The sequence below is a fragment of the Lolium rigidum genome, chromosome 6 (genome assembly GCF_022539505.1).
Source record: "Lolium rigidum isolate FL_2022 chromosome 6, APGP_CSIRO_Lrig_0.1, whole genome shotgun sequence".
NCBI lineage: Eukaryota > Viridiplantae > Streptophyta > Magnoliopsida > Poales > Poaceae > Lolium > Lolium rigidum.
This window is the reverse complement of record NC_061513.1, coordinates 97135990-97160824: the sequence shown is the minus strand read 5'-3', so window position 1 is coordinate 97160824 and position 24835 is coordinate 97135990. Positions and strand designations below refer to the sequence as shown.

The following is a 24835-nucleotide window of genomic DNA, read 5'->3' as shown; positions in this document are numbered from 1 at the left end:
AGAAGTAGGGGCCATAGGGCGGAGTGCACACGGGACGGTGGTACGCGAGTTACCCGGCCTTCGGAACACCCGCACGATGACAGGGCCTACCGCCGCTTGTCCGGAATTATCCGGGCGCTTTCGCGTTGTTACAATGAGTTGTGGTTGTTCCGAACGTGCACGTGAACGTGAACGTGAACGTGCCTCTAGGGCTCCCGGGATCCGGCTTATAAAGGCGCACGGATCTAGGGTTTACATGGAGAGTCCTAGCCGGATTACGAGTCGCCTAACTACGGTACAAGGCCTTGCCGTGTACGTCAAGGATCCGCCTTCCTCCCTACGTCGTACCTGGATCCGGGTTCCACATGGGCCTCCATGGATCCGGGTTACTCCGGGCCTCCATGGATCCGGGTTACTCCTGGGCCTCCATGGATCCGGGTTACTCCTGGGCCTCCATGGATCCGGGTTCCACATGGACCTTCACGGATCCGACTTCCTCCGATGGTCGGTTGGGATCCGGCTTCCCTATCCTGGGCTGGACTTCATCCTTTAGGATCAACAAGCAATCGGGGTGCCCGGTGGGCCATAAGCCATCACCACCATCTCGTGGGCCACCCGGGCTTGCCGGAATCGGACCATGTCGACGGTATACCTATGAAGTATATCCACAACAAGTAGCTCCCGGAGTTCTCCAAGATTCACCGTTCTTCCATCCAGCTCGGCTTGCGCATGTATCTTCATCCTTTGGCCGGAACGAATAATAGAGAATCTTGAAGGACTCCAAACTTCGTATCTCCAACCAAGTATTGGTCGGAAACTTCATGATCCAATGGTCGGATTCTTCGGAGACACCATCCAACGTAATCTTCGGTATGGATCCGACTAGCCAAATGTAGGTTCGGATCTGACTAGCCAAAATATAGGTGTGGATCCGACTACCCAAAATATAGGTGCGGATCCGACTAACAAAAGATTAGGTGCGGATCCGGCTACCGAAAATTGAGGTGCGGATCCGACTACCAAAAATTAGGTGCGGATCCGGCTACCAAAAAATTGAGGTGCGGATCCGACTACCAAAAATTAGGTGCGGATCCGGCTACCAAAAAATGAGGTGCGGATCCGACTACCAAAAAATAGGTGCGGATCCGACTACCAAAAAATTAGGTGCGGATCCGACTAGTTAGCCAGATTTTCGCCATCTTTGAAATTTTTCTTGACATAACCATATGTATGTAGCCCCCGAGCGTTGAGTCGGCTTGCTCCAAGGAGACTCGATGCTCGAAACTTAGCCCCCAAGCGTCAAGGTGGAAAATTTCCGGCCTGTTGCTCCAAAGAGAACTTCATCGGTGTAGCCCCCGAGCGCCAAGGTGAATTTACGTGAAAATCCGGCTTGGTGCTCTTAGAGTAGCTTTATCTTTATATGTGACTTAGGAATAGCGTAAATCCCAAGCATCTAGGCGGAAATTTCCAGCACTGATACCCGAAAGGAAACATACTTTTCACCTAAGATCAAACCGCAGCCCCCGAGGGTTGGTTCCGGCTAAGCATAGCGGAATCAAGACTCAAGTTGCTTTTCCAGCTGTGCACGCCATGGATCCGCCTAACCTCGGGAGATTGTTGTACGTCCAAGTGTCATGTACCCGATACATAAACATAAAAACATATTTGTATTAAATTGTTTCTTTGATCATGCTCAACGAACAAATGTAAGGCGGAACAAAAACGGCCTTTGAACAAATGTTTTAAAGCTGAAACTATGCAGCAGTTGAACAACATAAAACTCGTCAAGGCGGAAAAAACTCGACTATCTTGAACAGTTAATGTAATTTATATGTTTTAAGCAAGTGCTGGTTTATCCGTTCTTCCGGTTTATATGCTTGACTTTTCGCGAGACGGCAAACTTTAAACACGGAACATCCGTCGAGGCGATAGCGCTTAATAGCGAAACAATCAAGAACCTCGAAACAGAGGCCGGCTTTAAGTACCGAGATGTCACTACTAAGGAATCCACACATAAAACAACAGAAAACGTGTAGGCCGAAAACTCAAGCTAACGCCCGAAGGCGGAAATTTTGCAGCAGTACTTGGAGCCTTAAGCGGCAAAAACAGTACAAAGTTTTTCACGAGCGCGAGGCAAATCGTGGGAAAGATATGACCAACAGTGAAAGCGGTAAAAGACTCAGGATATGAGTGAACCAATCTTAATCTCATGATCATAAAATTTTAAAATATGAAATATAAATAGGGACTTAGCTGTTTGGAGCGGAGTCAACGTCGGTCGTGGCGGTTTTTCTTCGGCGTTCCGACGAGCCGGTGCGAGATTGATTGTCGCAGTGGTCCCGTAGGTGCGGATCCACCTACCAAAATTTAGGTGTGGATCCGACTTCCAAAAATTTAGGTGCGGATCCACCTACAAAAATTTTGGCATGGATCCGGCTACAAAAAATAGGTGCGGATCCACCTACCAAAATTTAGGTGTGGATCCGACTTCCAAAAATTTAGGTGCGGATCCACCTACCAAAATTTTGGCATGGATCCGGCTACAAAAAATAGGTGCGGATCCACCTACCAAAATTTTGGTATGGATCCGGCTACAAAAAATAGGTGCGGATCCGACTACCAAAAACGTAGGCGCGGATCCGACTACCAAAAACGTAGGCGCGAATCCGGCAACCAAAAACATAGGTGCGGATCCGACTACCAAAAACGTAGGCGCGGATCCGGCAACCAAAAACATAGGTGCGGGTCCGACTACCAAAAACGTAGGCGCGGATCCGGCTACCAAAACCAGAATTTGAAATTTCCGGGTCTAAGGCGGATTCTTCTGTGGAAAGCTCCAGCGACTCGGATCGGATCTTTGCAGCTGCGTCCTGCTCGGCGGCGGTCGTAGCTACATTACTTACCAGTGCGTTTCCGTCGAAATCAACGGTTTCGCCGATGAAGATGTGTATGCCGCCAATTGGGACGATGGAGAGCTTGACGGGGTTTGCCCTAGCCGGAATCCAACACTCATCCGGAGGGACGATCGGCAGATTTCCGGCGTAGAGGACGCGCCCCACAGCGATGGTGTCGTCGTAGCTTCCCATGGCGGAACCCTCCCGGTTCCGGCCTCCAGACGCCACAGGCCCCACGGTGGGCGCCAACTGTCGTTGCCTAATCGACGGTACCTCGGAGGAGGGATCCTCACGAGGGGGAGAAGAAGTAGGGGCCATAGGGCGGAGTGCACACGGGACGGTGGTACGCGAGTTACCCGGCTTCGGAACACCCGCACGATGACAGGGGCCTACCGCTGCTTGTCCGGAATTATCCGGGCGCTTTCGCGTTGTTACAATGAGTTGTGGTTGTTCCGAACGTGCACGTGAACGTGAACGTGAACGTGCCTCTAGGGCTCCCAGGATCCGGCTTATAAAGGCGCACGGATCTAGGGTTTACATGGAGAGTCCTAGCCGGATTACAGGTCGCCTAACTACGGTACAAGGCCTTGCCGTGTACGTCAAGGATCTGCCTTCCTCCCTACGTCGTACTGGATCCGGGTTCCACATGGGCCTCCATGGATCCGGGTTACTTCTGGGCCTCCATGGATCCGGGTTACTCCTGGGCCTCCATGGATCCGGGTTACTCCTGGGCCTCCATGGATCCGGGTTCCACATGGACCTTCACGGATCCGACTTCCTCCGATGGTCGGTTGGGATCCGGCTTCCCTATCCTGGGCTGGACTTCATCCTTTAGGATCAACAGCAACTGGGGTGCCCGGTGGGCCATAAGCCATCACCACCATCTGTGGGCCACCCGGGCTTGCCGGAATCGGACCATGTCGACGGTATACCTATGAAGTATATCCACAACAGCCACCGCTCGGATTCGTGCCGCCCCCGTCCTGAATCGCGCCTCCGTCGCCTGCAATCGAGCCTCCGCCGCCTGGACTCACCTCTCCCCATCAGGATTCAGCTCGCCCCGCCCAGATTCACCAGCAAGGTAACTTTTCCCGCCGTTCTTGCTTTTCTGTTTCTCATTTCTGGTTGGTCCCGTTTTGCTTGCTGCTACACTTCTTGGTGCCCTGCCTTTCTGATGGCCTGATGCGGCTGCTGTGTATTCATTGCTACAAACTGAAATCAGCAACATCATATCCAGTAACCTGATTTGTGTCTCTGATATGCAAAGGAGTAGGAAAGTCAATAGACATTTTGATATTTTTTGGGTACATGTGTCGGCTGTCATACATGTACTCATTACTTACATGTACTCATTACTGGCCGTGTGTTTAGTGAATTTTATAGGAAACTCATCAGGTGTGGCTGAAACGGAAATTCATCATACTCTATAAGCTGGTTGTCTGATAGTGTTGGTGTTACTACACTGTGTATACCGCACGGATCCGGCTTCATCACCGCCTCCGCGGATTGGTGGCATCTTTGTCAACAGCTACGACGTCTTTGTCGTGCCCTTTGGTCGCCCCAACGGTGACATCACCATCTACATCGGCGACCAACAAGGGCCAAGCCATGGCCGTCTACGACCGTTGCCGCCGTAGTACCCGAACGGCGCAGACTTGGTGTCGGTCAGCATGTTAGAGGAGCCCCCCTCGCCTTGTATGAGGCCGTGCTGCTGCCGAGTACGGTGGCGTGGCGTGCATCAGGTATTTGTGCTGGCAGCGCTGTTGTATTTCCTCAGAATATAACTTTGCACCAGATATTATTCTAATAACAGATAACATATTTGTTTTGTATAACTTCACACCAGAAGCATAGGAGCATTTGCATCTGATTCTTTGGCTATCATATCAATTTGTCTACACTCGAACTCATGGAGCTCTCACACTCATAGCTGTAGCAAATTTATTCTTACTATAATTCTGTCATCAGGATTAAGGTGAACTGGAGTAGCTGTAGCAAATTTAATCCTTCCTATGAGATTAGGGGTGAATTTAATTATTCTTACTATGATTTTTTACATGTTCTGTAACAGATTATATAAGAAATGTTTATCATGCAAGCACGTTCTATCTACAAATTTAGAGGAGCTCCCCTTGTCTTGTATGAGGTCGTGCTGCTTCCGAGTACGGTGATGTGCATCAGGTATATGTGCTAGGAGCGCTGCTGTATCATGCAAGCATTGTTTTGTTTTGAACGATGTGTTTATAAGTGAAGCATGTAATTTCTTCATTTCTAGATCTTGCTCATTCTTTTGTTATATGAAACATGCTATTTCTTCTTTTCAGATGGGAAAGGGTAATAAATATGTAGGCATCGATGCCTTGACTGCACCGACCCAGGATGTGCTGGACTGCTTGTGACCGAATAGCCATGGCCTTCGGTTTGCCCGAAGAGCTGGCGTGGTGCTTCCGGCGCACAGGTTCGAGCAGCTCGACGTGGCACGGAATATCACCTCCATCATGCTAGCATCCCGCGCCGCGCATCCCACATCGGGCGGCTCAAGGCTGAGGCCGCGGGGATGCACACAACTCTCCTAGAGCACCACCGCTGTTGGGCACCTCCTCAAGCGCGGACCCGCTCACCATTGACCGCCTCAGCCGCGCCGACGACGAGAAAGTAAGTTTCCATTGCAATTGTGAAGTAATTAATACCCTAATGTATACTAACTAATAAGATGCGATGAGGGTGCTTATGTATATTTTTTGCTTAGTTTTTTGAACAGAATTGTTGCTTAATTAGGGGATTTCAACATGAAAATAATGAATACATTGAAAGAAATTAATTTCATGATATGTTTTTGCAAATTTCCTACTAGGTACAATGCACATAGAAATTATGCTTGATTGACTGGTGATAGCAGCATTTCTAATGAACTAATGGTTGGGATTGAATTACTTGAGTTGAAAACTAATTGGTTTCTAGCCATGAATAAAGTATTAGGGAACGGAGGGAGTAGGATTCTTGTTTTTTTTCTACAGTGAGATGGTGATGGTTAGGTTGGGTGGTTAACAAAATAAGAAAATATTCTTTCAGTTTAGGAGAACCCATTGATATTGGCACATTTTTTTTTTGCAAGTGAGGTTCAGGAAGATGATATATCAGGGGAGTGATGTACACAGAGGCGGTATGATAATTTTAGTTTTGTTCAAAGTATTAACTTTCGCAGTAAAAAACCCATCAGAAATAGTGCGTGCAATAGTATTTAGGGGCAGGCTGATGAAGATGAACAATTTACTAAGTAGATTTATGCATCCGCATGCATATAATAACTATACATCACTGATGCTAGATCCGTATTACGCTGTTGTATTTCACAGATAGAGCCATGGATTGCATCAATAAAAAGCTGCTTTTGCCTTACAAACAAGATAATGATATATATATGGGCCCCTCTTAGATGCAGATGCAAGCGGGTACACATTAGAACTAGCTTTACTTACATAATTGTCTCCTAGGTAGAAAGCACACCAACCTTCACTCTTTAGCATCAGCTATCTGCTTTCACAACCATTATATGACAGGGAAGTGGCAGCCAGATGACTCCTCACACATGGCTGACGGCACGGACTATGCATGTTCGCCTCTCCAACACTTTCACAGAGGCTGCCCAATATGATCTGGCAGTCCGGGAGACCAGAACAAAGCAATGTGATCTGAGTGGCCCCATGGTTGACTGTCTAGGGCACGAGGGCTTGTGTTGTGGTTGGCCCATTCGTTGGCGGTGCTGACGTGTGGAGATGTGCATTTGTTGGCTGGCCGCTATGTGCGGCGAGATGATACATGAACATTGTGAGAGAGCCTTTGAGGGGAAGAGAGTGATAAATTTGTGTGTGCCATGTACTTATTTATTGGCAAATGTGACGCTTAATTTTTTTTTTTTTGGAGCTGGACTACTTTTGTGTGACTAATGAGGATGATGGGGAGAGTATATAAATAAATGATGAATATACTGTCAATTATTTTTGCCTTATATTTCATATTTAATTATTGTGTTTTTCTTTACCTGATGAATACGTGTTTTATTTCATTTCATGTAACTTAGTCTGACTTCCAAGGTTGTGGTTGGCACCTAGAAAATTATGTGTACACGATGATATAAACTTGAGGCATTTACTAATGAGATTATACGGAATGAAATAATGAGATTATACGGAATGAAAGCAAGCTTAACACAGTTAAGCAATCATGTGAACACACATAAATTAGGACACATGTTTTAGTTTATCGTCTATAATAAAAAAATTATCCCGTGGCAACGCACGGGCAATTGTCCTAGTCTTTACTATTATATGTGAGTTGGTACGTCGTTAAAAATGTTTGATGTCAAATACTAGAGACATCTTGACCGTCCAATCTTACTAAACGTCTCCCCTTGATATCTAACCATCTGTGCGATCCACCCTCCTCGACATCTCCTTACCGCTGACCACTTTCCAAAATGAATGCCAAGAGTATTAAACTTGTCATGGCATATAAGGAAGTCAACAGGGAGTATTAATCGCCATATCTCCATAATTATGGGATGGACAAGATCAGGAATCACCACAATCAATCTGGACACAATAATTGGATACATAGAAGTATTTTATGAGTACATGGAAATCAATCAGGATATTCCATGGTGGAGGAAGAGCGGGACTAGGCTGGGTGCACGATGGTATGAGCACCAAGATTTCTCCACCCACCATCCATGGTGCAACCTTTGAGAAATACTGCGTAACGTGCCTCGTTACGACTGCCAAGAAACTCACTGCTGCTTCCTCGGTATGAACCGTCGCGCCAGCGTTTGGAGAAGCGAGGGCTGCTTCCTGGCCTACGCCAACGTCAACAATTCCTCCGCACACGAGGACGGCTTCCATGACGTTGTCTTCACCAATGAAGACCCGGGAGAAGGCCCCCACTGCTTCGACCGGCCAAGGCTCTTCGCACTCGTGCAGTCTGTGGCGCGGCACCGTGAAGTCTTGGGGGGCGCTGGTCGTCATGACCGCCGCCTCTTTGGCGAGGGACACCACCAACAAGAACACAGTGCGCATGTTCCCGAACGTCACCAGGGCAGACCACGGTGCTCTTGATGGCGCAGTGTGTGTGGGACTGCGCGGAGGAGTGCGCACGGTGCCTGGGCGACGTGGCGCGACAGGTGCCGCCGTTCTCCTGGGGCCTCGACGGCGCGCATGTGTGCATGGTCGACATTATCGGGTACATCTTCTTCCTGCGAACCTATATGCTGTTTCCACCGCAGTAGACCGTGACGTCATGGCAGAGTATTTCTTATCTTTCTAATTCTGCCCTGCAAGATCATGGCGATTTCTTAGCAGGCATGACCAGTTCTAATTAGTGAGTGCATGGTCAATGCAAACTTGTCGTTTCGAGTTTATTTCCTTCAGGAGTCAATTTGGCATTGGGCGTTTGCTCCTGGCGTGCTCGACGCTTGGTAAGAATTGCTCTCATGTTAGAACTAAGCAAGAAATTTACCGAAGTAGGCCAACTGAGCGTGTGGCTGACACAGACATCTGTGCCACAAATCCTATTCAAATCTCATCAAATAATTTATGGTTGCCGCGTAATCCAATTTATATTTATACAAATTAGGTGGACATGACCGCAATGTCCAGCGAGTTGTTCATTTACATCTTGAGTGGTGGAGGAGGAGCAGGCTGAGGCATCGGCTCATGAGGACATGAGGGCCATGAGGCAGGCATTGTTGACACCCATCCAAGGCAAACCCTGCATGCGGCTGGAGTTTGCTAATGTACTGATGAATTCTATTGCTGATGAATTCTATTGCTGCCAAATGCTCTCATAGGCAACAATGTCATTATATCTGCATTACAGTTTTGTGGTTGTATAATTGCAGCCTTGAATTTTATCCTTTTAAGTCTGCAAGAATACTTATTCATATTTATATACACAATCTACATTTATTTGACTTATTGATGCCTTCTCTGCATGCTGCAGCTAACATTAGTTCCAATTCTTCCTCAAATCCCTTGTGAGGAGATGCTACTTATAGTTGGGAAGTTAGGATGATGCACTGATATAACAACCTTTTACTAACTCTTCTTTGTTATTCACTTGCTGACTATTGTAGCACATTTTTTTTCGGATGCTGAATAATTGTCATATTGCAGGTTTTCCGCTATGGCATCGGACGGTCATACTAGGTCCTGTTTATGGCATTGGTGCAGGTAGAAGTGGACCGGCTCCAGGTGGTGGCGATCATCGGGTAGGATGCCGGGCAGGGGCGCGCTGAGCCAGACCTGGCGGTGCGGTCTCGCTTAGGTGCAACATCAGTTCTTCCATGCGAGTCACACACAAAAACTTCTCTTTAGTAAGTTTCTTATCTGCTATTGAGAAGATATGTGAAGACCTTTGTCTTAGTTTCTAGCTATACGCACAACCAAAAAATCAGCAGCATAAATAATTGTATTTATTTATCTTTTTCTTATCCTGCTCTTCTAGGGAGACTCACTCATTGGCTTGACATGATCAAGGGAAGGGAATCAGGTATATCAGCTTACCCCCATTTGGGAACTTGAAGATGTTCATAAATAAAACGGGTGGATTCACTTGCCTCAACTAGGATGACAAACACAGCAAGGTATATATACCATATGTGTTGCTTTGAGTTTATTATTAAAAACATTTACATCTTGTTTGCCTGATATACTTACTTATTAGCAAGACCGGTTCAGTCTTATTTAAACAGGATGAATGGCAGTGGAAGAAGTAGCTTAGAACCACTCATTGTATATGTAGCTTTTCAAAAGTTGATAATTTACCCATCTATACTTTTAATGGAGGTTCGATGCAGTAAATAGTACACAACCAAAAAGGTTATCATTGAAGCTCTAACACGGTTAATAAATGTGTTTATTATCCTGAAATGTTGCTAAACTGATGTTGTCACCATAAAACTTTTGATCTGTCAAAGGATAAATGTTTGAGTTTTCTTTATGCCTTTCTTCAAAAATCCCGACACTAAGATAAATAAGACTTTATATTGCGTCCATTTACCTTGGTTGTTGTGCCTGTGACAACAAATTCACCTAGAAACATATGAAGCTGCAATTGTCAACCTACTGTTAGGTGTACCTGTAGTTCCGCGTCTTCCAAATAAACGTGTGACTTTATATGTTGTCATTATATGGTTTTATGTTTGTTCTTGCTATTTCACATTCTCACTTGAAAAAAAATATTTTTGTATTATATATGTGAATTTATGAATGGATTTTAGAACAGCACCGCCTACCCTTTTATAGAAGGCATAAAATTGTTTATGAGAATAGTCCCAACGGCATAAAGAGGGGGCCAAAGAAACTCGAAAAAAAAACAAAAAGGAAAAATGATTACTCTCTCGCTATTATCTAAAACTCCAGCTCTCTCTCTTTTAATGCTTCTCAGCCTGTTGTCTCCTCTAGGATCGAGGTCACAAGGGTGATGGGTAGATTGCAGGTGCACGTGTTGAAACATCTTGCATTCACCCTACATGAATTTACCCTATTCAATTCAAACATATACATATGTACGTGCATCAAAAGATATAGTAAGAGCTGGTAATTTCATTTTGGAAACCATACATGTATGATATGATAGATTAACTTTTCTATTGATTTTTTTTCTAAAGGGATATTGTGCTTCTCCACATGGTGTAGTGAAATGATGTATCTGACACCTATATTTACATGCATTGTGCAATATGGCAAGAGAAACTTGTTTCCTCTCATTCGCCGATAAAGTTCAGGCTGGATCTAGAAGCTAGGGTTTTAACGACATAGTGTTAGCAAGAAATATTTACAATTGTATAGATAGAGTTTGAAAATTTTCATTAGTGCTCGAACTTATTGGGTTGGTATTTCATGTTCCACTAAAGCGCAAAAAAGTGAATGGGCAAAGTAGGTGAATCTGAAGTTTACCTTATTTTTCCTGACATTATTGTAAGATCATATAAAATTTTCTTACAACAACAAATTTTACTGCCATACTTTTAATGAACTTTGATATATGTTTCACTTTTGTAGTTCATGGATGCGAGGGAGGTTAATTTTATGGATGTTTTAAAAAATAACCCACCAACATAGGCCACGAGGAAATGTTTTTGGAAGTAACAGAAACTCAATGACTTTAACACATCATACCTTGAGGGGATATCAAAACTCATTGAAAACTCACTAAGTTTTACACAACCAACATTTGGGAGTTGCACAAGAAGTAGAGCTTATAGTTAATAAGAGATTAGTAGTTGGTCCATTGTTTATAAACATATACTTGAAGAAAAGTGGAATCTCAATTTATTTAAAATACAATGTTGCTATCTTTTCTGTGCACATGGGAAAGTTGAGAGACCGTACCAACGCACGGGCATTCAACTAGTATCATATACATTTACAGTAGCAAATAGTACATGATAGAAATACATGAGTCGTTTCTAGCAATTACAAAATAAATTTTAAAATAAACAAGAAAATCTCTAAGTTCTTCGAACTCTTTCTTCTTTTCTAAAGGCAAACGAAGAAAAAATACCAAACCATAAACTTGACATACCAACGAAGGTTCCCCGTAAGTTTAATTTGAGCCACAATGCCAAGGCTATGTGCACACGTGCAACTACTAATGTCAAACAACATCGATAAGAGTACAAACACCAATATGTTATGGAAAAAACTGAACAACCATGTCGAGGATGCAGCTATCGGGACATATATTTTGAAGATGATCCTGCTCGCGACAACTATGAAACAATATTCATAATCGATCAACGAAGCAATAGATAATTTTACTTCCAACTCAATCATTAACATCGGGAAGAAGATCTTGTCATTGAATGAAAGGCCGGAGATTACATATTGTAGAACATGCCATCTCCATTGAGACGGAGTCCACAAAGAAGGCACCTACCAAAACCTTAACCTAATATCTTGAAAACACTGCTTTCATTAGAAAAACTCCTTGCATAAATCAAATCTCCACCTCTCCCTACATTGGCAAGGCCGCCCGGAGGCGGCGCTAGATTCTTAGGAGTCAAGAGATGTCGTGGTTCTTGAACTATCATCTCTTAGTTGAGAAAAAACTAGCATATTTTTCTATTTCTTTGTCTTTTAAATTCGAAACATCATATGTGACAATTCTAAGATAAGATCCCCGTACATGCCCTATAACCCTAACCATTTTTTCTCCATTCCACCTACCCTATACTAATGGCATTCCACCCTAAGCTTGGGCCCTCACCATTTTTTTGCCCAAAGTTACAAAATCCACTAGAAACTCTCGAATGCCTCTAGTCTTGACCACATTGAAATTTCTTGGAGATATTCTCACTTGAATCCCTTCTTTTTAGCAAATAGAATATCTCTGACCTTATATCCACATAAATTGTCTAAACCCGATGGTTTATTCGATGTTTGCATGTATTAGGAATGTTTACATGTAGTATTAGTCTTTTTTTAGGGTTCAAGCAATATTGGAAGTCCTAGTTATAGGGAAAAGAATCAATGTTTGTTTAGTTTAGGGGGGCATGATTCCTAGTTGATTTTATTGAAATATAAGATATAATATGTATATATATGAAGCATAACAGTGAAATGCAAAATTAAGATTTAGTTGGATGATTGTACAATTAGCAAATTAGGTTTTTGTTCTGTTATGTTTCCTTATGTTTGCTAGAGTAGAATGATATGTGAGCATAAATTAAACGCACTGATGAGGTATACCAAAACGACAGAAGTTATGTATTCTAAGTGTATAATGCAAAGATGTTCTAGTGCCACCAAAGATATCTGATGCCTCTATAATTATCCCATAATATGTTGCTCATGCAATCTATTAACCCTGTTATAACATGTAGTTCGTGATAACGTCATAGGGATGTCGTGTGCTATTCGTAGCATATAATATGATGTACATATCCAATTTCAACTATTGGTAATGAGAGAATTGTAGTTGGTATTTTTGTAAGGGATTGATGTGTGGAGAAACAAGATGTGTATTGAGTAACAGTAAAACATAACCAGGAGCCTCCACAGAGTTTAGGGCCGTTTCGCCGCGAAGTTAGAACGAATAGCTGGTCAGCCCATGTTGCTGGGCCGCTACTCCCATGGTTGACCTGGACGCCTTCAGGTGAATCGGGCCAGCATGTACCATGGGCCGTGCCATATTGAAATGTATTTGTTTTAGCGGGCTGCAAGTCTGCAACTGCTGTCTTCCGCGTGTCCCCCGGTCCGGCGGCGGCGCTTTGTTTGCCTCCCCAACCACGAGCAGAAAGAAGGGGCTGACATCCAAAGATCAATTGGCAGGCTACTCGATCCAAAACCACCACGAACAAGAGAGAGCACACATGTGTTATGCCTACATGTGTTAAGGCCGGCAGTCACAATTGGTTTCAGGTGGTGGACAACTTGGTTGAAGACAGAAACATCGATGGAGATGGTGCGCTCATGTGTTATGTCTACATCTACTTCCTTTACCGGCCGATGTATCACTGTTTTTTGAATCATATTTTCCACCTTTTGTTGTAGATCAGGCTCATGCACCAACCCTATTTGCAGGAGATTAAAGACTTCAGCATGGATTCAGTGCTCAAATATGCGCGGCTTACTACTGGTAAGAGAAAATTAGTTATGACTGTTGATTAGAGTACGTACATACCCATGTGAAATCTTTGAATGTGACTTGCCGTGTTAGCAATGATACATCTGCAATAGCAACAGTATGTGACTCAAATTAATTAAGGTTTACACTTGCAGGACTCCCTTGTTGTTCTGAAGAAAAATAACCCGTAGAGATTCATGCTATCGAGACATATGAGCAAACGACATTTATTCAGTTCCGAGCTCATCCTTCATATAGCACTACCCTTCACATGTACCGATTTCCTTAGCCCATACAGATTTACTAATTAATCAGTGATCAAGTTTGTGCCTTAAGACAATGGTTTTTTCATGGAGAAGTGGCCTTTAGTCAGGTACATGGCAACACATGTTGATAAATTTATCTGCACCCACTCTTAATTCATTTCATGTCCGATCAAATGCCATATCAAATGTATAGGTCCTACAAACAAAGGTTTATTGAATGTCTAGACAGTTTTACTTCAAGGCTATGCTCGATTGAACCGCCACCACCAAGTCGGAATTCACCGGCCTGTCTCAAAACAGCTACTCCCTCCGATCCGTATTATTTGTCGTTAATATGGATGTATCTAAAACTAAAATGTGTTTAGATACATCCATATTGGCGACAAGTAATATAAACCGGAGGGGGTACATATTTCTACTCTCTCATACCATAAATTATTGAATGTATAGATAAAAAAAATTATTAGCTCAAAGGTGCTTCATCAATAATTTCGTGGTGAATATTTAAATTGAACTTAACATGATCATGTAGTATAACTAAGCCTTTTTAGATATGATGAATAATCATTAGAGTATGTGATCTATATAATCGAAGTGAAGTTTTTTATGCAGGATGAGGATGCTCTAATGAAACTGTTGACATTTGAAGCCCGAGAGGATTTGGTGAAGAGGAGGGTAGCGAAGAACTCCATGGTGATCGGCCAAGATGTAAGTTTGGATGGTCAATTCAGTTTCAGAGTTGCCTCTTCATTAATTTATAAGCTCGTTGACGAATAGGGATCCCATTGAACTTGGAGGTTGAGTGCCTTCTAAAAGCTTATTCGCACACTCATGCATGAATAATTTTCCTATGCATGATATCTATCGTTCTTGGAATGTTATGTACTCTCTCCGATCCATATTAATTGTAGCTAATATGGATGTATCATGACATCCATAGATGCGACAAGTAATGTAAATCGGAGAGAGCGCATGATTACAAACTCACAGATTGATGCATGAGTAAGGCTTCTATTGATTAATAAATGCTTAAAGTAGGGGAGGGAGGGGTATTGTGTTTGGTTGGGTTGATATTTGGGCATGCTACCTATTTGCTTCATGATACGTTTCTTGAATGATCATCTTGAATCGTAGCCCACCTTTTTGTTTTGTGAATTTGCACTCTCTACATTCATGAGTATTTTCTAACATCCTAAAATTGCGGTATGTTAAGAATATGCATATTCAGGAGACAGATAGTATGCTGCCATTGGTGAAGGCAAGTGAAGATGCATATTCAAGAGACGAATAGTATGCTGCCATTTGGAGGGAAGAAGCAAGAGAGTACACCGTGAAGCAGATAAGTCACCAATGTCCGAACTCTTCCCTTAGGTGTGTAGATTGTAGGATTTGTTATGTTCCTAAGTGAGATAAATTTCGTATCTATATATGGTTTTCCAAAACCGTAATATTTTGGACAAACTCTCCTAGGATTGAGAAACAATTCGTGAATCCACTTTTTATATTCTTCACTTTCCAACATCTTGCAAATATATAATGAATAGATCAGTGGCCTAATGGAGTGGGAATTTTATGTAGATTATTTCAGTAAAATCATCTATTTTCTGAGAGAAGCTATTAGAGGTACCATTATTCAAATGTGTGCGCGTGTCTGTTTTGGTTGCCTCTCAGAGTCTCAGGCTGTAGATAAATATGGCCCGTTGTTTTTAGCATCTTTTAACAGATATGACACACTGGCGATTCTGTATAGCCACGCCTCCTGTTTCTAGCTATTTGTTAACGTTTCAAGAGAAAAATTGTATTCTTTGTTAAAAGCACAATTATATTATATGAACACCAAAGCAGAATAGAGTTTGAGTAGTTTAATATACCATGATCTTGTAATTGCTAGATTACAAATGTTTAGTTTTTGCAAGGTCTTTAGAGGGCATTAGTTAACAGTAAAATGGATCTACCTAGGAGCCACAGCAGCGTTTTGACAATTTTCACCGTCCGATCGTACTTCTGAACGTCCCAGATCGCATCGTTGCGGCCTTTTCACCGTGTCATCCTCCTGTCTCGTCCGACCCACGGTTACAGGGCTTCTACTCCGAAAATTGACCTGGGCGGCCTCTGGCTAACTGGGCCACTGGGCCTGTCGTGTGGGGTTTGCTTCCTGTATGTGCTCGCCTCTTCGTTTGCTTCCTCGTCTGGCCATACGAGGGGGCGGAGATGGGAAGCAGCTCGGCTCCAAATCGTAGCCGCGCTCGAGAGGAGGTGCCGGTGAAGTGCCTCTCCCTCCCTGCAGGTTAGTTCTGCAGTGCCGCTCCATCGGCGTGTCTCTCCCCGCTTTCACTTTCCCGGCAGCAGGCGGCGGTCGATCTTAGGGTTTGGCGGTCACGATGCCGACCTGAAGGCTGCTACGGTGGCTTCAGCAGCGGTGCATGTGATGGGCTTGTGGCCACGGTGATGGGTCAATCATGCGAAATTTCTGCTCCGCCTCTTTGCCGCTCGCGACCACACGTCATCCATGAGTACTCTTCGTATCCTGGCCGTATTTTTGTCGAGTTGGCACTGACGGTCATGGCATTGCCTCCTCCCCCACAGGCTCAATGGATGGGACGGTGAAGGTGATGTATATATTTGAATTTTAATGTTTCTACACTTGCGTATATGGCGTGATTCATGATTTTTTTCTTTCATTGACATGAGTTACCAGCATCTTTACTGGCAATAGAAAACTTTTGCCAACTGTTATCTTTCCTAAATTTATCTTTCTTCCATTTCCATTAGTAGATAGGACATAGAATGTAATTGTGGGTTCCATGGAAAATATTGAAGTTGTTACATACCTATGAGTTATTCACATTGTATTGTTAACTCTACAGCTTAGGCTCACAGGTACTAAGAGCATGTCTAACATGCCCCTTATTTCTCTGCCCCGTATAACGCGAGTTTTTCGCCCCGTATCCCAAAAGTGCGTCTTGCTGAACCATTCCGTCTAGCAGACCCGTATTTCGCCCTGTATTTTTAAAAATTAAAACCCCGGGAAAATTAAACCATAGTTCATCTTCATTGATCATACACTGGATCATACATATACATAGCGATCTACTGCGATCCTAGCTACTCGAGGATGATGAATGGCACGAAAGGCCCCCAGGCGGCAGCCTCCTCCTCCGCCCTGGCGGCAGCCTCCTTCGCCTGGAATTCCGCCACGGCGGCGATGGCCACCGCCTCCTCCTCTGCCTCCGCCCGAGCTTTCTCGGCGGCATCCGCCTCGGATTCGGCCACCGCACGCCGGAAGGCCGCCTCCTCCTCTGCCGCCTCCTCTTCCTCCTCACCGCCTCCGCTTCCTCCGCCGCTAGTGCTGCCGATGGTCGCCGCCCATGCCGCCTTGGACGCGCGGTCGCGGTGCCACTCGGCGAGCCACTTCTCGAAGGCTCCGCCGCTCATCGGCTTGAGCGGCGGGTCTTCTCGGTACCACCGCCCACCGGCGGCGTACTCCCGGAGCGCATCCGGCACGAACAGCGCGCCGGCGTACCGGCACGCCGCGCGGCGGCTCCCGGCGGCGGACCTCTTGCACTTGAGGCGCCAAGCCTCCTCTACGGTGTCCGGCGAGCGGGATCGCTTCGATCCGCTCGCCGGCGACGCGGTACTGCGGCGGCGGGAATCCATGGCGAAGATCGGGTGGAATGCGGCGCGGGGGAGCGAGTAATTTGTCGCCGGAGCAGGAAGGAGGAGGCGGCGGCGCACGGCGGATCTAGGGTTGCGAGTGAGGGGTTAACACCTGCGCCCACTATAAGTACGGGGCGACGGGGCCGATTTCCTGGGCCCCGTATTCCGCCGAAACGGGCCGGCCCGAATACGGGGCCTGCTAGACGCCCAAAATCGCTCCGGCCCCGTATCCCGCCGGAATTTTACGGGGTGGGCGGGTTATACGGGGCCTGTTAGACATGCTCTAACTATATATTGCTTGCTGAAAGTGCTGATACGAAGTAGCAAATGGCTTCTTGTGTTGCTGATAATTTGCAGTGAAGTTTGTATATAAGATAGCCTTGTTTATGAAATTAATGGTAATTACAACTAATGCCATATATATACTAACGTGGTTGTACTACGGTTTGCAGGTTACTCACAAGGCAGTGTCTTTTACCTTTAGCATATTGCCCCCTGATCATGTTAGACATGTAAGTAAGATATTACAGTATGTGACAATCGAGTGGTGAATTATACCAATTAATCATAGTTAAGAGATTTCCTTGATCATATTAGCCTCCCACCATTTTGTCCTTCAATTGCATACGACTTTGTGTGGCATTACAATGTTTTTATGTTCATCTATTTTTCCCATCTGTTCCAGTAAATTATTGCTCCATTGGATTTGACTGTTCTCCTTGTTCATGCAGAGGATAATCTGTTCTTCAATCTTACACAGCATGTCTATTTATCTACAAAATTCAGATTTGTATAAGGTTGAAGTAGTATATAAACTAGGATTCAATTTTTATTTTCGCCAGAATGTACATTATCATGGTTTGTTGGTGGGTTATTACTCATCTCTTAGATCCTGTCATCATGGGGTATTCAGTTTCCAGATTTAGATAGCCAACCTGATTTAGAAAAAACAATGAGGTAAGTTTTTTAAACAGAAGGCCTCATGGCCCGGCTTTATATATAAAGCCCTCATGGCAAGTCATCAATACACATGTCCAGTCTGATACCCAAACTCAACACACACCCAAATGATCATACAGTTCAGAGACCACATAGTCCACAATCCACACCCAATAGACACTAGACGATACACAGAGCAAGACACAGTAGTAGCGGTATAGGCCCCTAGGAGACCGCCGCCTCCTGTCCTTCCCCTCTTGTCCTTGCATGGAGTCGCCTAACCCCATCCCGCACCTCGTCCAGCACCGCTCTGTCCCTCTGTCTGGCCAGAACCCTCCAACTCTGCATATAGATAGACATTTTATACAATGCATCAGCAGGGCTGGAGATCGTCTTCCCTTCCATAGCTAGCTTGTTACGAATGTTCCAAAGCGACCAACATAACGCCGCAAACATGAACCAAGCTATCCTACGCAAGGGAATCGAGAGCCCCTGGGCGATGGTAATGAAGTCACCGACCCCTGTCGGGTTCCAAGAGCATGGTAGGAGTTCCCTAACTCCAGCCCACAAAAAACGAGCTAGATGGCATCTAAAGAAGATATGGTCGCCATCCTCCAGCTCACCACAGAGAGCGCAACTGCCGTCAGTTGGACCATTCCTTCGGGCCACCTGGTCCGCCGAAGGAAGCCTCCCCCTAATCAGCTGCCACAGAAAGATCCTGATCTTTGGGGGAACTCTGGTTTTCCATACTTCCCTAAAGTATGTGACCGAGGCCCCTTGAGACATCCGAAGGTACATCGAGTGGGTCGAGTACACTCCAGAGGGTTCAAGTGCCCAAGTGATCTGGTCCTCATCAGTATGGATCGGGTGGAGATCAAAGATCCTGCAGAGATTCTCCCACTCCACCGTCTCCTCTAGGCCGAACGTCCTACGAAAGCGGATGTGCCATCCCTCGGCCGACCGCACGGCTGCCACCGTGGCAAAGTGGTTGTCGCAGCAGGCAAACAGCTTAGGAAACTGCTGGTGTAAAGGGCCCCTGCCCGTCCACCAGTCCAACCAAAAGTATGTTCGCCTACCATTCCGAACCTTGTGGTGAGCTCCCAGCTTAAAATGCCACTTCAGCTTCTGAATGGAGTTCCAGAACTGAGATCCCTTAGTTTTAACCAAAGGGGAGAAGAGATCATGATCTCCCAGGTACTTAGCTTTGAGGAGGTCCACCCAAAGTCCCTCCTCATTTTGGTACAGCCTCCATATCCACCGGAGCATTAGGGCAATATTCATCGTCTTTGTATTGAGGATCCCCAGACCCCCGACCTCTTTAGGCCTGCACACCGTGGCCCAATCCACCATGTGGTATTTCCTCTTGTTCCCAGTCCCTTCCCAAAAGAACCGGGATCTAGATTTATCCATTTCCCCATGTGTGGAGTCATAGAGAAGATAGAGTCCCATAGCGAACATCGGAAGGCTAGACAAACAAGAATTAGTCAATTCAAGACGTCCCGCCGATGCCAAGAGCAGCCCCTGCCATGGATCCACCCTGTGGCTGACCTTCTCCGTCAGGAAGATCCAATCCGCCACTGAAAGGCGTTTGTCGCTAACTGGCATCCCCAGGTAACGAAAAGGGTAAGCTCCCAGCTTACAGTTCAAAGCGTCTGCAATCCCCTGCTGCTCCTCAGGCGTGACCCCTGTCACGAGTGCCTCACTCTTAGCGAAATTAATCTTTAGGCCAGACATGTTCTCAAAGCACAGCAGGAGAAGTTTAAGATTGGCAACCCCCACCCTAGTGGGCTCGATCAGAATCATCGTGTCGTCGGCGTACTGAAGATGCGTCACTCCCCCTGGAATTAGATGAGGAACCACCCCTTGAATATGGCCCGCCGCATTCGCCCGCGACAAAATCGCCGCCAGCGAATCAACCATAAAATCAAAGAGGATAGGGGAGAGAGGATCCCCTTGTCGCACTCCCCTAGCATTCCGAAAGAAGGGTCCAACCTCCCCATTCACGTTCACCGCAGTGTGTCCCCTGACACCAGCTGCAAAAGGCGGTGTACCACCAGCGCTGAGAATCCCTTTCTCAGCAGGACTTCCCTCAGGAAATCCCAGCTTACATGGTCATAGGCCTTCTCAAAGTCTAGTTTAAGAAGTAGGCCTTGCAGGTTCTTAGTCCTCAACTCGTGCGAAATCTCATGAAGCGCCAGCACACCCTCGTGCAAGCTTCTGCCTTTAATAAAGGCCGTCTGGCTACGGTCTATCGTCCTATTGGCTATCGGAGCTAATCTAATTGCGTAAGCCTTAGCGACGAACTTGAAAATAACATTGATCAGCGCAATCGGTCTGAACTGCTTGATGCTGTCGGCCCCTTTAACTTTCGGAATGAGGGATATGATCCCGAAATTGAGCCTAGCGATGTCAACCCTCCCTAGGGCAAAGTCGTTCAAAATCTGCAGGATTGGCCCTTTCAAAATGTCCCAGAACTTTTTGAAGAACACAACAGGCAGGCCGTCCGGGCCTGGTGCTGAGTCAGGCTTCATAGATTCCAACACCTCATCCAGCTCCTCTGGGGTGAAGGTGATCTCCAGACCTGTGTTCTCTTCAGCAGAAATCCTGGCAGACTCACCCCATAAATCAGGGGCTAGGGAGAAGACCCTCTCCTCCCCTTCAGCACCCATCAAGGCAGAGTAAAACTGGTAGATATGTCCCATCATCTCTTTCTGATCCGTGATCTCCCCTTCATCTCCACACAGACGAGGGATCAGACATTTCCTACGCCTCCCGTTGGCAATGGCGTGGAAGTAAGCGGTGCAGGAGTCCCCTTTGAGCGTCCAATGTACACGGCTACGTTGCCACCAGTACTCCTCCTGCAGCTCATCCAAATGAATGATTTGGTCCTCAAGGTGGTATCGGAGGGCCCATCCCTCTTCATCCAACCCCGCAGCATCAGCGGTAGCATCCAAGGCCGCCACCTATTGCAGCAGCCCTTGTCGAACCTCCCGCCTTTCTTTCCCAAGATTAGCCCCCCAGCCTTTGAGAAATTTGCGAAGGCCCCTCGCCAAACAGAACCACGTGTCAATGTTGCATCGTTGAGGACCACCCCCAAACATGAGTCCCAACATCTTCGGTTTAAGCATGTCCTCAAAGCCCGCCACCCCGAACCACCATGTCTGGAAGAAGAAGCGTGCCTGCCTCTTAATACCCATCGACCCATCATCCAGCAACAAGGGGTTATGGTCGGACCCAATCCTTGTGATCGCCGACAGCGTGCACATGGGGAACATAGCCTCCCAGGATGGCGAAACAAACACCCGATCTAGCACCGAACGAATCGGGTCCAGTTGGTTGTTCGTCCACGTGAAACGTGCCCCTGCACGGTTCAGTTCCCTAAGTGTCATCGCCGCAATCGCATCATTGAATCTACGAATCCTGGGCCAGTTCACCACCTCATTACTCTTGTCCTGCAGCCGTCTAATGAGGTTAAAGTCACCCCCCACCACCACTGGTAGGGGGGTCGAGGTAACCTCCCTCTCGAGCTCCCCCAGGAAATCCTCCGTCCTGGAATGGTCCGCCGGACCATACACCAGAATGAAACACCATTTGCGGTTGACATTCCGCTGGAGAATGTCTGCACTTATGAAGAATTCCCCTTTCCTCCAAGTGCCAACCTCGAAGGCTTCATCCCTGAAGCCGAGGAGCATCCCACCTGAGTGCCCGTTGGCGGGCAGCCAGTTCCACCCGAATTGGCCCCCAAATTCTAAGCTGCGGAGTTCCGCCACCGAGAAGTCTTGTCTAATGGTCTCTTGTAGCCCTAAAACGTCCACACGCTCCTGCCTCATATAATCCTTGAGCTGGGTACGACGCCCTAGTCGCCCAAAGCCCCTCAAGTTATAAATGAGAGTCCTCATTTGGACGAGGTCTTCTTGGTCCGTCCTAAACGGACGTTCAACTGAGGCCTCCGTCCTTTGACGCAATTGCGAATCGGTCTCCCTGAAGGGGGGGAAGTCTCCTCCCCCTCCGCCGTCAAGGCCGTGGCCTGGCCCGAGCGTGGTTCCCCTGAACCGTCCGCCGCCCCCATGGCGTTGGCCGACGCCGGTACCGAGGGAGACCCTCCGGTCGGTACCAACTCGGCAGGCATGGCAGCCTCCCTGGCCGCCACCCGCGCTTCTTCCTCCAACTCGAACCGCCGTCTGGTCGCCGCAAGCGCTTCTTGAACCTTCTCCTTGGCACGGATAAGGGAGATGGCTTCCGAAGGGGCTCCCACCCTCGGATGGAACAGCAAGCAACTATCCCTAACGACAGACGTAATATGCGAATCAGAAAGGATATCCAAAGCCGAAGAGGTGTTACCTTTAGGCTTGGCCTTGTTCGTCTCCAGGTTCTTTTCCGCCGCCAAACGCTGCGCCAACTCCATGATCGGTGTGCCCGCCGCTGCGCCTTGGTTCCTCCCACTCTTGCGTACCGGCGTGGGAACCACCAGCTTCTTCTTCTTCCTTGTAGAGATGGTCACAGCCAGTGAACGCCGGCCTTGCGCCAGCGGCAGGTCCGCCAGGGATGGCTAAGAATTGGCTAAGAATTGGGTTCCCTGTGTTCAGTGATGTTACTCAGCGAAAAATATTACACTGGACTGGCTGAAGAGAGAACTTGAATGGGGCAGGGACCTCCGACCTCCTTCCAAGAGACTCATGCACAGCCAGGAGCAGATTGGAATTCCAATGTGTCTCTTGACCCTTTCATTGATTCTTTGCCCCTACAAACATTCTTCAGGTCTAATGATGCCACACATGTCCAGAGATAGATTTTTTGTTTGGAGAATTTGAGAAGGATGTTGTCCTATGAGTTATCCCTTTCATCCACTATGTGATATACCTGTATATTTCTGGCAATTTTAGTCAACTCACATGAATATTTTTTGTCATGCAATTGGGTCTGTGATGCGTGACTAACAGTGGCTGACCAAATTTTTTTGCTCCAGGACCAATCCTGATGAAATAGTGCACGGGTTGCACATGGGAAAAACTGCTGCTTTGGAAATTGTCTTCTAAGCTGGCAAGTACTATTCCTATCTAAATGACAGCGTGCACCTATGTTTGTTAATTATGCTATCATCACTTGGTTGTTTATACATATGTTATCAATTTTCTGTCAGCAGTTGAGTATCACTACCTTTCATATTCAGTATCTCTTGGTGAAGATATAAATTGGTATTTTTTTCCTTTTCTCTTACAAAAGATGCTCCTGCTCCCTACCATTTACATACCTCATTTGTGACTAAAAATGATTTTTCTACACTTTGAAGGTCACTTGTATTTTGATCTAGAGATCAAGGCCATGAAAGGTCACTTGTACTTTCTTATTCTGGAGTCATCTCCATTGTTGCTTCCAGCATCTTTGGCTTAGCAACAAAATTACAAATTGGCCAAAAGGTAGTACTGTGTACTGTCATGTGATTTCCAGTGCATGCATATACGCCCCCTATCATCAATGAACCACATATTCTTTCTTATTTGCAATGTTCATTTCAATGCATCTGGTATACCAAAATCCACACTTGTAATGATCACTTATGCCTTCCATGAGCTCCTCAGATCTGGTTTACTTTGCTTTGTTAACTAATTGTATCATGGGTTTATTTTGTGTATTTTCAATTTTTCTTTTTGGTTAGAAAACTACGACAAGGTAAGTCTTCATAGTTCTCTTCTTTTGCATTTCACTTATTTACACACTTCCTCGGTACCTAGCAGTCTTATTTTCATATATTGAAAAGATATCCTGAAACATGGTTTGATTTAAAATGTGATTGATTGGTTGGTCAAAAATAAATTTAATATATGATTGTAATAATGTTTAGCTATTCCTGTTATATTAGGAAGCAATAATTTTTATATACTTTCCTTCACACATAAATAAGTGTTGTGGATGTCATTATAGGAGACTTCACTATTTGGACTGATGAAGTTGGGATCTGGTCTTAGTTCATATGTTGTAGTCTTGTGCTACTTATTAGAAATGGTACATTTTCACTAGAGGATTTCACTTCCATTACCAATGCTAACATTTTGTTAGCATGGTCGTAGATAGCTCGTGCTCATGTATTATAGTATGCAATCAGATATGGTTGTCTTCAAATTTAAAGCAATTTTTTTACAACCGAGCCTTCACCCTGCAGACTTCTAATCCGAATGTTTATCACTTTATAAGTAACAAAAGAAAATTACGTACTTTTCCTTGCTCTTGAATCCTGCTCTCAATAACTGCAAGCTATCGCTTATTTACCTTGCTCCGATTTGAATCTATGATCTATTGGACAGATAGGTGTGGTTCCTGATGAAATGAATGGATATCTTTGCTGCTTACTTGTGAATTCGTACATGTAATCTTCTCTTCATAGGGTAGATAGACATACTTCCTGCTAAGGAAAAAATAGATACCAACTTGTCTGTGAGCAACCTTCGGTTTGAGGTCCTTTCTGAACTGAGTTGACGT

The 24835-nt window shown here is 45.6% G+C and overlaps 1 protein-coding gene across 1 annotated transcript in view; it reads right to left on the bottom strand.

Annotated features, from left to right (window-relative positions):
• LOC124666798 overlaps positions 1-24835 on the bottom strand; it is a 58986-nt gene that overhangs the window by 4636 nt on the left and 29515 nt on the right. The window lies entirely within an intron of this gene.